Source organism: Onychomys torridus, chromosome X (genome assembly GCF_903995425.1).
Source record: "Onychomys torridus chromosome X, mOncTor1.1, whole genome shotgun sequence".
In the NCBI taxonomy this organism is placed as follows: domain Eukaryota; kingdom Metazoa; phylum Chordata; class Mammalia; order Rodentia; family Cricetidae; genus Onychomys; species Onychomys torridus.
The window spans coordinates 56,286,188-56,299,723 of NC_050466.1; the positions used below are offsets into that span (position 1 = coordinate 56,286,188).

At 39.9% G+C, this 13,536-nt stretch overlaps 1 protein-coding gene across 7 annotated transcripts in view; it reads left to right on the plus strand.

Annotated features, from left to right (window-relative positions):
* Window positions 1-13,536, plus strand: part of Frmpd4 (FERM and PDZ domain containing 4) — a 914,754-nt gene that overhangs the window by 549,851 nt on the left and 351,367 nt on the right. Inside the window, exon 1 of one of the 7 annotated variants that reach the window (XM_036174318.1) lies at window positions 9,771-10,010. The exons of the other annotated variants lie outside the window; for them this stretch is intronic. The gene's annotated coding sequence lies outside the window, so the exon portion shown is untranslated. Of the gene's footprint in view, window positions 1-9,770; window positions 10,011-13,536 lie in introns of those variants that run through there. 7 annotated transcript variants of the gene reach the window in all.

The following is a 13,536-nucleotide window of genomic DNA, read 5'->3' on the forward strand; positions in this document are numbered from 1 at the left end:
TCCTAATGTTCACTTATTTTTTTCTCTGAATTTTACCAAAGCCTTAAGCTCAATTCAGCTTTCTTTATAGCTGTGTGGATGCCCAAAGTAAGGGCTCTAGAGATACATGTACAATGAAATGATTTGAATTCAGTGATGAAGTTATTAATTACTTAATTAGTCTATTTATTTTGGTTTGCTGGTACAGGATCTCATCCTGGAGCCCAGACTGTCTTGGAACTAGGTGTAGCCCAGGCTTGCCCTGAAATCTTGCCAACCCTCCCATCTTAGCTTCCCAAGTGGTATGAATCAGATGGATTGATATTTTAGACAGGCTGAGAGAACATCATCAATCTTTTTGCAACTTTATTAATTTTTTCTGGTGATAAGCTTAGGAGTTGAGTTACCAATTCATACAGACACACCATTATCTATACAGTTTTATATTGAAGTCTGTGATTGGAGAGAAATGAGAGCTCTTCTATTGAGCTCCTGAATTAAAATGACCCCATTTTCTTGAAGCCTATGCTATCCATATTCGCACACTCATTAGTTAGCTGGGATTGATAACTCCCTGATGTGTCCTGAGCCACATCGCTCCTCTGAGCCCTCACTGTCCACCCAGTATTGCAAGTTCTCCAGTTGGGCAATGCTCTAACCTGAGGAGCAAAAGTGTAGGGAGTGCCAAATAGACAATAATCTGCATAATTAGTAAAGCACAATGTAAAAAGAGGGGAGAGTACAATCTAAGAAGGGAAAAGCATCACTACATTGGAGAAAGATTAAATACAAGAGTACTGAAGTAGAGTCGGGTATATAATCAGTATCACAGGAGGCAGATCTCGTCTTCATATACTCACTGACATCTTGAGAGTTGATGGGGCAGAGTTTTCCTTAGGAATGGTATACACATTACTCTGGCAGCTTGAATATCCCTGTCACCCCACTGTGTCCCTACATTTCTCCTCCACTCCTGGTACCTCACTTCATTTGGTTTTGCCATCTACTTAGTACCCCATCTCTGAATGTCCCCATACTGAATCAGTTTCTTTCTAGGCTCACCTTGCTCATTCCCTGTGACATCTGTGGCTTGGGTCAGGATCTCCTTTCCTGTCAGTGAGCCAGATGAATGGAAAACATCTGGAAAACAACAGGGTCACTTGCTTATGTTTTGCTGTGAGACAAATTTAGTCATTAATACCTTAGGCACTTACCATGTCACAGTGTTTCTAAGTCAAAACTATGGTATGTCATGGTTAGAGTTGCTGCTTAGGGTTTAACCATGCTGGAATCAATGCATTGGCTGGGCCTAGGCTTCCAGGTTCCAGTGCCCAGATGCTCTTCCTTGCTTACCAGTACTTGGCTGATCCAGTTCCTTACACATGTAGGATTAAGGTCTAGATTCAGGTGATGGGTACCCTGTTGTCTCCAAGCCAACTACAGTAGACTAAATTCTTCTCATGCTTGACAGCACCCTGACTGACTCTTCTGCCCTTTCTTCCTGCATTCAAGAGCTCTCACAGTCACATTAGGGCCACTCAGGTTATTCTGGTTAAGCTCCCTATACCAAGGTCAACTGACTGATAATCTAGATTATACTTGAACAGTTGCTTTTGCCATCAAAGGAAACCAAAGGCAATACACCAGTGTGAGGGTCCTGAGGAACAGTATGGGTACAGCTACAGCTGGCTACTCTCAGGGAGAGAGCTGAGTATGCACTATTTGGGCCGGTGCCTTAGAACTCAAACATCCTTAGCTATTCCGCAGATCCTTTCCCCAATGTATTTGGCCAGATAGGTACCAGCTGTTTTGAAGCACTGGGATTTTTCTGCTGGATGCAGTCAGGAATTCTTGTGGAGTCCTCCATTGTCATTTCTTTGCAAAATGAGGGAAAGCATCCTGAGTTATATTGCCTGAGTACCAACTGGTCTGTGAGGTGTGACCTGTTATGCATTCCTATAGCCCCAACATGCAGCACTGAGCATGGTCTACCAGAGGCATTTCAGAAATGCTTATATGAGTATACAGGAATCCATCCATACAGAACACCATCCATTTGGGGGTTTTGAGTTGATAATTTTAGTTATTATTTCCTACCATCTGCCTCTACATTCCTCCAAAATGCTGGAACACATCATCCAATTGTCCCAGCTATCTGTGAGCAATCGTAATCACAAAAACCTTGCTTCTCTTCTAAGAGAGCTCAAGGGAACATTTTCTACTCTAATCATGGGTGCTAACATATGCATCTGTTTCTCCTTCCCTATAACCACTCGTAATTCCCTGGCATATATTAATGGCCTCAAATGTCTGAGCTATGATTAGAAACCCTCTGTGTATACTTAGGTTTTGTGTTGAGTCTAAGACTCTACTAGAATTTATTTTTCATCTGGTGATTTAAAAACTATTTATAAAATCTCTTAATCACACATTTTTAATCTTTCATTGACCCTGGTATGAGATTTATGTAACTCAATACTTATTCCTATACTATTAGTTCTCTCTCTCTCTCTCTGCATCTTCCTCCAACTTCCCTCTATTCTGTACACAGTTTCTTAGTTCATAGAAGGAAAATTGGCTATAGTTTCAAAGAGAAGTTGACAGAAAGTAATTTTAAAAACTGGAGGGTGGTGTTGACATTGGAGAGACAACTCAATGATTAGGAGCAATGGCTCAACTTCCAGAGGACCCAAGTTTGAATCCCAGAACCCATATGATGGCTCATATCTATCTGTAACTCCAGTTCCAAGGTTTCTGATTTCCTCTTCTGGCCAACATAGGCAGGCGCCAGGCACATACATAGTACACAGACATATATGCAGGCAAAACACCCATACATATAAAAATGAAAAAAATTAAATATTAATTTTATGCATATACATATATATTTTATCATATTTCTAATCCTGTTAACTTCTCTTTTTTCATTAATGTCTCTCTGTCTACTAGGAATAATCATAATAGTAAGTTATCTCTTTAGTATCTGGATCTAGGAGAACATTTAAAGAGTTTCAGGAAGCTTAAGAATTACATGTGGAAGTCTTGGTCATGTGAAATACCTTTCCTTTGTCACACATTGTATTGGATTAATTCATTTTTTTAAATTATAGTTTATTTCTATGATGGTTAGTTTATTTTAAAACAATTTTTAAAAATATATTTTGATGATATTCTTCCCCATCATGAAATCTTTCCAGATCCCCTCTCTGTTCGGACTCACTCAACTTTAAATCCTATCTCAAGAAAAGCAAAAACCCAGTACAACAGCAACAAAAAACCCAAAACCAAGAAAACAAAATAACACACCATCTCCCAGCCAAGAAAAATCCACCAAGCTGTAGCCAAATAAAAAAGCACACACACACACACACACACACACACACACACACACACACACACACAAATTTAAAAACACCTTTGAAATTCATTATATGTTGGTAAAAATACTTCATTTTCTTACTGGAGAAAACTAATTTTCCTTTACCCAGCAGGTATAAATGACAGTTCACTTGGTAACCTTTATACTGACGGCTAGGTTTCCATTCATTGATTCATTGATTTATTCATTTTAAAAAAAAATAACAAAATAAAATATAATGAGACAAAAAAAAACAATCAACAATAAATTGGACAAGGGGCTGGAGAGATGCCTCATAGGTTAAGAGCACCGACTGCTCTTCCAGAGGTCCTGAGTTCAATTCCCAGCAACCACATGGTGGCTCACAACCATCTGTAATGAGATCTGTTGCCCTCTTCTGTATACATAATAAATAAATAAATCTTTTTTTCCCCCAGAGCTGAGGACCGAACCCAGGGCCTTGTGCTTGCTAGGCAAGTGCTCTACCACTCAGCTAAATCCCTAACCCCTAAATAAATATTTCTTAAAAAAAAAAAAAAAGGGTGGTGATAACACATGCTTTTAATCCCAGCACCCAGGAGGCAGAGCCAGGCAGATCTCTATGAGTTCAAGGCCAGCCTGGTCTCCAAAGTGAGTTCCAGGAAAGGTGCAAAGCTACACAGAGAAACCCTGTCTCGAAAAACCATCAATCAATCAATCAATAAATAAATAAAATTGGACAAGACAAACCAGTAGAAGGAAAAGAACCCAAGAGAAGGCACAAGAATCATATAGTCACTAGTTCACACACTCAGGAATCACCAACAAACTAAACTGGAAGCTTTAATGTACACACAGAGAACCTGGTGCAAACCTATGCAGGTTTCAGGCATGCTGCTTCAGTTTCTGTGAGTTCACATGAGCTTTGCTCAGTTGATATACAGAACCTTGTTTTCTTGGTGCCATCCATCCCCTCTGGCTCTTACACTCTGCCTCATCTTCCACAGGGCTTTTTGAGCCCTGAGAAAAGGGATTTGATGGAGAAATTCCATTTAGGACTGAGTGTTCCAAGGTCTCTCACTGTCTGCATAATTTCTGGCTGTGAGTTTCTACATTTGTTCCTTTCTGATGTAGGAGGAAGCCTCTCTGATGATGGCTGAACAAGGCACTGATCTATGAGTATAGCAGAATATCATTAATCACTCCACTTTTTCTTTATTTAGGCCAGTATTATTTGGTTTTACACTAGGTACCTGGGCTATCTAGTCTCAGGTTCTTGGTCACCCAAACAGTGTCAGGTATGGGTTCTATCTCATGGAGTGGTCCTTAAGTCAAATCAGGTATTGGTTGGGTACTCCCACAAGTTTTGTACCACTATTGTGCTAGCATATCTTGCATGCATCATTGTAGATAAAGGGTTTTTGGCTGGCTTGGCTTTTAGGTTTCTCTTTTGACATCATGCAGAGTGCCTTCCTGTACCAAGGATGCTAGAATGTAAGGGTGGAAGCTCTATGTAAGCACCAGCCAGACATCTTCATGCCCAGTGAGTTGTGTAGATGTTGCCTTCAGCAATGGAGCCTTGCCATCAGTTTGTGGAGAGCAACCTATAGTCATGGCAACAGCCTGTGTTGTTTGAGAATTTTCATAGGGACCTTTGACCAACAAGTCAGTTAGATGTAACACAATCCTGGTACTAGAAATTCCTACTATATTAGGTTTCCATACTACCTCTCAAATGGCCCTCAATTTTAGCTTTCTCTCCCTGTATTCTCTCCCACAACCCCCATCCGCTTCCTCTCCCTACTTAATCCTCCCATTCCAGCGCCCTTCCTTCCATATATACATATACTAATTCTCTTCCTAAAAAGATCTATATGATGGTTAGTTTTAATTGTCAACTTTGCACAATCTAGAATCACATGGCAAGAGAATCTCACTGAGGGATTGTCTGGGGGAGTTGGCCTGTGAGCGATGTCTCAGTTATGTTAATTGAGGTGGGAAGCCCCACTCTGAATGTGAGCAGCACCATTTCATATGCTGAGCCTTGAACTGAGCAAAAAGGAGAGAGCCAGCTGAGCACTGGCAAAGGAGCATTGTAGTTTGAGTTTTCCTGCCTGGCCCTGTCAGGACAAATCTCTCTTACCTGCCAGTCCCACAGTCGCTCAGACCCAACCAAGAAAGCACACAAAAACTTATATTGCTTACAAACTGTATAGCCATGGCAGGCTGCTTGTTATCTACCTTTTCTATCTTAAATTAACCCATTTCTGTTAGTCTATACTTTGCCACATGGCTTGTGGCTTACCGGTGTCTTTACATGTTGCTTTTCATGGCAGCGGCTGGCGGTGTCTCTCCCCAGACTTCTACTTCCCAGAATTCTCTTCTCTCTTGTCCCGCCTATACTTCCTGCCTGGCCACTGGCCAATCAGAACTTTATTTACACAGAGCGATATCCACAGCACTTCCCCTTTTCTTTTTTTTTAAGGAAGGTTTTAACTTTTACATAGTACAATTACATATAACAAAACAATTATCAAGCAAGAATTACAGTTACAATATTAAAGAAGATATCCTATCTATCTAAGGTTTTATATCTAACTTATCTTTTATCATAACTGAGGAAATTATAACTATCTAGTCTTCAACCACATCAAAGACCTCAGAAGGATATAATATTACCTGAGAACCAGGAGAAGGATGCAAGCATTTTTCGGGAGTCTTGCAAGGTAGACAGAGACAGCTGGCAGCCTGAACAGTCACCTAATGTTCCTTTGTAATGTTGGGGCATTTGTCTTCAGCCCACAGGGCTAGAGTCTCTCGGTCATTTCTCTCAGTGTCCTGTAGAATGTCTGGCAGTTTCTTCTGTGAAGCAGGAACCTGAAGGACCATTTTGTCAAGCAAAGTTTAGTGGTCCTGCATGTCCAGTTGATCGAGCAGTCCAGGCAAGAACAGTTTCTTGCCCAAATGGCTGTTTTTGCCAAGGTGAAGATAAACTCCATATGAAGTGTCTTCAATGTCCATCCTCGTCTCTGAAGTAAATCAGTGTTGCCAGGAGCAGACATGTCTCACTTTCCAGAAAGTCTAAATTTTAAAAGTATTTTAAATGCCATATTCTGTAGGTCTTTGAAGTATTTGAAGATTACCTATCTATCTGAAATATGTCTATGTATATCTAGAAGACTTAACTAACATGGCTACGAGTATGATTATCATAGATGACTAATTATTAATCTATTTTTAATTATCCATTTCAATTTAAAATGAGCTATACAAACATAATACCTTCAACGCGATTAGAAATATACACACAGTATAACAAAATTAACTTTAAGTTTGTATCAATAGACTAAAATCTATACGAATGTAAAACATTTTAAACAAGTTGTTGCTCTTTAGAAGTAAGTTCCTTAATCTACCCTTTCATCCTATTGTATCTGTATCATATCCCCTTTTCTTCTTTAGAAAGAGATCTCATTTATAATCAAACTGCTTTAAATAAAAATATTGGTTTTTCTCTGTCCCACACCAGAGGGCTCTTCTGATTTGGGACACAAGAATCTCTTAACCTTTTCTTTTAGCAGTATGTCTGGGTTTAGAGAAGGACTGAGCCAATTCCATCTCCAAAGCCAGCTTGATAATTTTGGGAATGTGGGCGTAGTTTTTCTTACTACTTCCTGCTGGAGGGGGGCGCTGTATCTTATGGGGACACAAAGAAAATTTTAGGATTATGGAGTAGTCCATGAGGGTGAACCTCTGAGCCAGTTGCCTTGAAAGCATTCTGGATGTTGGATCATCTGGGCCATGGTGTCATTGGAGACCTTTCAGGTGGTCTTGGCTAATCAAACCTGATGTATCTTAATCTGGAACAAATCCACAGCCTTTGGTTTTCTGTGGAAACAAAAGCAGAGACTCTTTTCCAAAGCAACATATCCTTATATCCAAATTTTGAAGTCAAGGTACCTTTAAAATTTACTTATTTGTTTAACTCAACAGCTTTTACGGTCAAATCTTTTTTTGTAGTTAAAAATCCCAAAGACAACATAGACCAGATTCTCTGTGTAATATCCATCTTTGTAAGACTGAAATGCCACTGTGGCTGCTGGCTCCACCCACCTCAGTTTCCCAACATGGCGGTGGTACAGTTTACCAACAGCTCTGGGTCTGGAGCCATGTGTACCATCAACTATCAGAAGCAGTTCTATCAAAGCAGCGCATAGCCCAGAAATCTTTTTTTTTTTTTTTTTTTTAAACTAGCAAAGGCTAAATCCACCACGAAGCAGAGTAAAGTGTCACTTATAGATTCCTCCTTCCTACCACAGGGCAGGTCAGACAAACACGCCAGAAACCCGCCACAGTAGCTCAAACCTGCAGGCTGCCGCTAACTTGAGAGAGACAATTAGGAAGCTGTTTTTAGCTCCGTCTTAGAATCTTTTTTTCTCAGGTTTTAGGTGGAAACTCTTGCCAACACGTTGGACGCCATTTGTAGTTTGAGTTTTCCTGCCTGGCCCTGTCAGGACAAATCTCTCTTACCCGCCAGTCCCACAGTCGCTCAGACCCAACCAAGAAAGCACACAAAAACTTATATTGCTTACAAACTGTATAGCCATGGCAGGCTGCTTGTTATCTTCCTTTTCTATCTTAAATTAACCCATTTCTGTTAGTCTATACTTTGCCACATGGCTTGTGGCTTACCGGTGTCTTTACATGTTGCTTTTCATGGCAGCGGCTGGCGGTGTCTCTCCCCAGACTTCTACTTCCCAGAATTCTCTTCTCTCTTGTCCCGCCTATACTTCCTGCCTGGCCACTGGCCAATCAGAACTTTATTTACACAGAGCGATATCCACAGCAGAGCATGAACCCATTCTTTCTCTGTTCTTCACTTTGCATATGACTAGTTTCAAGTTACTACCACCTTGATGCCATGATGAACTGTCACCTGGAATTGTAAGCTACAGAATCCCTTTTTACCCTTTAAGTAGCTTTTGCCAGAGTGTTTTATCACACCAACTGTAAGAATGAAACCACGACGGTTTCACGCATCATTCTCTCACGAGTTTCCCGAGTAAGTTTGCATTCTCTTGAGTATGGTGAGCCAATTGCTTCTTTTAAACGTGGGTGTGGGGGTGGGGTGTGTGTGTGACATGTGTGGGTGTCAGAGGACAGTTTTCAGGAGTTGGTTCTCTCTTTCTGTGTGGACTCTAGGGACTCAAGTCTTGAAGTCTGTCATCAAGAATCTTTACTCTGAGCTATCTTGTCAGTCTGATAATAGTTTCTTGACCCACAGAAGAAAGCAGAATCTTTGAACCAATTGTAGGGCAATGTTCAGAAGAAAGAAACCACCATAACAATGAACTCTTTGTAATTCAATCTACTTCAGATGAGGAAAAAATGTAAAACTAACTGTACCAGGAGAGCTGCTTCCCCTTGCTGCTGCAAATAGGTCATTCTAAGCCACTACTATGTTAACCATGTGTATCTGAGTGACCACATGCTATATTGTTATATAAGATCACATATGTTTTGGATAATATGTTTTTATTAAGATTCTACTTAATGTTATATGTTAAAGATGGGTGAAAGCCAAGGTTCTCTGTTTTTCTCAATTTTTTTCTAATAAAGGAATTTTTTTCTAATAAAGAAAGCAGTTCCTCCTCAGCATAAATGTGCCATTCCAAAGGGCCTTGGCAATCCTTCTCTCAGCCTAAAATGTCACTGATGAAAAGATGGAAGAAAAACAATGGTAGTCAGCTCACTCCAAGTAGGGTTCTTAATCTTATCCCTGGGAGCAGATGGCAACTTTTTGAAAGTGCTTCCCTCAATATGTAACAATCACAACATTTGAGGTGTGTGTGAGTGTGTTCAGGAAACATTGGCTTGAAGTTGCAGTGCAATGTAAGCTAGCCCTGTAATAATAGCTCCTGGGAATGCAGAGGATGGCTTGGCATTAGGCATTCTCCTCGTGTTTCACATAAATGCATCCTGTTCTCAGGAGCTGACGAGCGCAGTGCACTTGCCCTGGCTCATTCAAATTGAATGTTGGTAAAAGGAGAGTCCTGAGCAAACAGAACACTTTGGCATCATTGAAGGCAGGAGCAAGGTTAAGCTGTCGGCCTCATTCTCTGCTGGTTATTGGATGTTTATTTGCTGCCCTCATTGCACTCCTCAGGTATGTTGCTGAGGCACTGATGGGGTGACCAATGCCTGCCTGGTCCAGGTACCTACACAATTTAGCTCTAGGGTTTTGGGTCAGTAAGGTCCCAGGCTTTGGATATTGCCCCGAAATCTGCCTTGAATAATGTTTTGCTGGGACAGAAAACTCCTCCACAGAGGCAGCTTGCCTTGTATTTTCCCTTTGTTCTTCTTTTTCAATGCTGCAGCTTTAACTTTGACACAGCAAGCAGAAGGAGAGGGAGTGAGTAGAGAGCTTTCTGCAGCCCACTTTTTCCAGTAGTTTGAAAAGGAGGAGAGTGGCGGCGGCAGCAGCAGCCAGAGCTCACTGGCTTTCTAGTTCTGTGCTATGAGGAATAAAGACACTGTAGGTCGGTGAACCTGAACTTAGCCCATTCATCCATACTGCATTGAGTGATTGCATGAGGTGGAGTCAAATGCCACTTGGGGGTGAAGAGCACGCATCATCTTGCATTCCTGCTGGATATGCTAGGAAGGACCCTTAACAGACTCCAGTAAGTGAAAGGTAAGCTATGAATGTATGCTGTCCATGGAGACGTACATACTAAAGGGAAATTGCATGGGGGAGGAGAGGGTTACCTCTCAAATTGGAGAATGATATGATACTTAGATTTTCTTAGCCAGAGTTTTGGTAACAGAAAGAAAGAGGTTTTGCTTTGCCCCTCACTTTTAGGATAATCTACAGGTTGTTTCTCTACAGGGTGATATGTTTTCTCAGCTCCAAGCACCCAAATATTTCTTGTATTTTTTTCTCCCTGAAATGAGTGTGTTCTCAGTTGGAGTCATGATAAAAAGTTTGGATTACATGAATGAGTAAATCTACTCTTTGTCACCTGTGTATTTTTCAAGGTGTAATCTCACTGTGAGAATTCAATCAATGGTTTGAAATAGAATTTCTGTTTGTTTTTTTAATCTAATAATCTATGGCTTTCAAGGGCACAAGACTAATGGAAATGCCGAATTTGTCTTCAATCTTTTCTAAACACACATACCTACCATCATCTCTTGGGGAAGGATCTGGAGGAGATGGGGTAGATCTGAGTTAAACCATGTGTTATACCTAGCAAAATGTAGGACTGTCTCTTGTAAAACATTTTACATGTGCTGTGTTTAAATTAAAGCTCTGGTGTAGGCAGTGTCTTTTGGTGATGTGTATTCCATACAAGGAATGGATGGATTTTTGTGACTATAAATTTAACTAGTTCCTAGTAAATCTCTTGTCCAGGGCTCTGAGATCTTTTACAAGCTGCATTAAAAATAGAAGGACACGTTTTTAATTAATCCAGCTATTGGATTTGCCCTCAGGGAGCTGAAATGAAGTGGACAATAAGAGTCTGTTGTTTCTAATAAAGCATTCATATGAGCTGTGGTTTAAAAGTTAGTATGCTATATTTGGGGGATATTTACTTTTATTACCTTACCCAACTGAGTTCACTGAATATCTCCTTCAGTTAGCAATCAAATTGAATAGACTAGTAATGGTAATTGATGATGTTATCAAGACATACCTCTTACGTATCCATTAGATATATGCCTTCCATTTATTGACTCATACCTATGTGTGCATGTGTCTGTGTATCTTTCAGAAGCTTTAATTAAAGAGGTTAGACTGGGAGCAGGATAACTTGTCAACAGCAGAGGTGACAAGACTTGCAACAGCATCAAGTGTTCTTGGTTATCAAAGAGCAGAGGAATGCTCAACGGTGTATCCTTCAACAATGTTTCACTTTGGAAACCATGCTGGAGGTTACCTGAACATTCATCAAGGCATGACGTGTAGATTCTTATTTCTGCACCAGAAACTGTATAACTGATCTAAGGTTGTGAGGCCAGGGGACAGGACAAAAATTTTAGAAAAGGGAATGCAAAGTCCCCCGAGAAAGTTGATATTGGAAGTGACAGTTACTAATCAAATCCATATTGTCACTAGGGGCCAACTGGATGGTGACTTGATAGGAAATACAGTATAGATTTACGACAAAATTTTTGCTTTGAGTCTAGAGTTTAGAAAGGTGTGTATGTATGTGTGTTCCCTTTAATTTCTTGTTTAGGGTATGTTATCTTTACTTTTCAGTGGATTTTTTTAAAAACTATAAATATGCAGTTCATTGGCATCTTAATAGCAGGGTGTCAAAGTAAAAAGCAAATACATAACATGTACCTTTTCAGGAACACAGTCTTGTCTAATACATATTGGGCTAAACTCTGAAGTTGAAAAGGGCAAGCTGTAAGGGCCTAGCATCAGCGATGCATCCCAATTTTCTCTTTATGTTAAATTGGAATCTAAATCTATCATCTTATCTTTCATCAGATAATGTCCATCTTGGTAACAGTAGAAAGGAGAGAAAAGAAGCAATTTTGTTTGTGTCCTGTGTACCATTTAGCTTAAGTTAAAACAAGTGTCTGGTTCATTCAAGAAAGTTTCCCAGAGTCTTAATGGGACTAGAAGTTGTAGTACTCATTTCCTTGAGGGCCCAGCTTATTCTAGCAGCTAAGAATTCTGCTACAAAACAAGTCAGGAGCCAGTTTTGCCTGACCTGATTCCTAATGTAATTTATTAAGCAATTGTGAGAGCTCACATTTGCAGAGTGCCCCTTTTGAGGAACTCAGAGTGTTTCTTGGACATTATATGATTATCAGCACGTCAGAAGGAAAGAGAGTGTGCAGCATCTTCAATGAGCAGGAGAAATGATGGGGAGACATGAGGTAAAGTGATTTTGTTGAGATGACTCGGAAAAATGCTGGCACATATCTGACACATGACTCCAGATGAGGTTGGGGCCTTTGTCTCTTGGACCACTTTATCTCAACTTACCATACATACCATGAGGTATATTGAGTTTCTCAACCATGTTTTCTTCTAGCTTTAAGGACCCTATTCCAACACTTGTGGCTACAGGATTCCATAACCTCTCTGATATCTCCAAACGTCCTTTGCCGTGAAAATTATGTCATGGAATTAGTCAATGCCATTCAACATCATTACAACCAATACAGAAAGCAATATGACATATGTATCCCCCAAATTTATACTTTGGATCCTCTCTATCTGAAAGTCTGTCAGCTGTGCAAGAGTGTTTCAGGATGTTGTTTTGAACAATTGACAATGAAAATAAATATGTCAGAACACCCTTGCATTAGCCCAACAGCTTTTAGGCCTTGAAGCCGGACAAGCTTGATCAAAGTTGAATTAAATTTATTAAGAAAATAGAGAGCAGAGGTCCCACACATTTGTTCATTCTCTTTTTTCTAGATTGTTAAGTGCTTATTTTAAGTTCCATTATATCTCAGTTCCAAAAAGAAAAGGATTTCACAATTACAATCCAGTTTCTTGTTTTTCTTTTCCTTTTAATACATTTAATTTGTATTACAAAGGGGTAAATAAGTCCACTTAATGCAAAAATATAGTATCCTTTAACTCGATGTTCTCTTATACCCATTACTTTCTCCCTTTCCAATTTTCTGGTCACCTCCTTTATTACCCACTTTCCCTTCACATTCTAGGAAGCAAAAATGAGATAAAATATGTCATTTACTTTTCTGAGATAAACTTAGTTTGCATAATACCATTATTTCCAGTTTCATCTACTTTCCGACAAATGGCATATTTCATTCCTCTGTTGAAAGACACCCAGATTAGTTCCATTGCTCAGGTATTGTGAATAATACTGCAATAGATAGTGATGTGCAAGGATCTCTGTGATTTGTTCACTTGGAGTCTTTAGGGCAGTCACTTGTTTAGAAGCATTAGAATGCGGTAAGAGTTGAGACTTCCCTGCACTTGGTCATCCTAACCTCTAATGCAGAGGTCCAGAAGGAGGACATGGACAGATACATCCTATAGGTAAACTCATCTGTAATAACATCTCAGCCCTTCACACTATTTGGCAACCTTTTCCACATGGCTGGCATTTTTTAAACATTCTCAAAGAAGATGACAACTTTGGAGGGTAGTAAATGAATTATTATTAAGAATAAAAAAAAATATCTCGCTGAGTAAGATGTAACAGTAAACTTGTGGGAAGCTACTC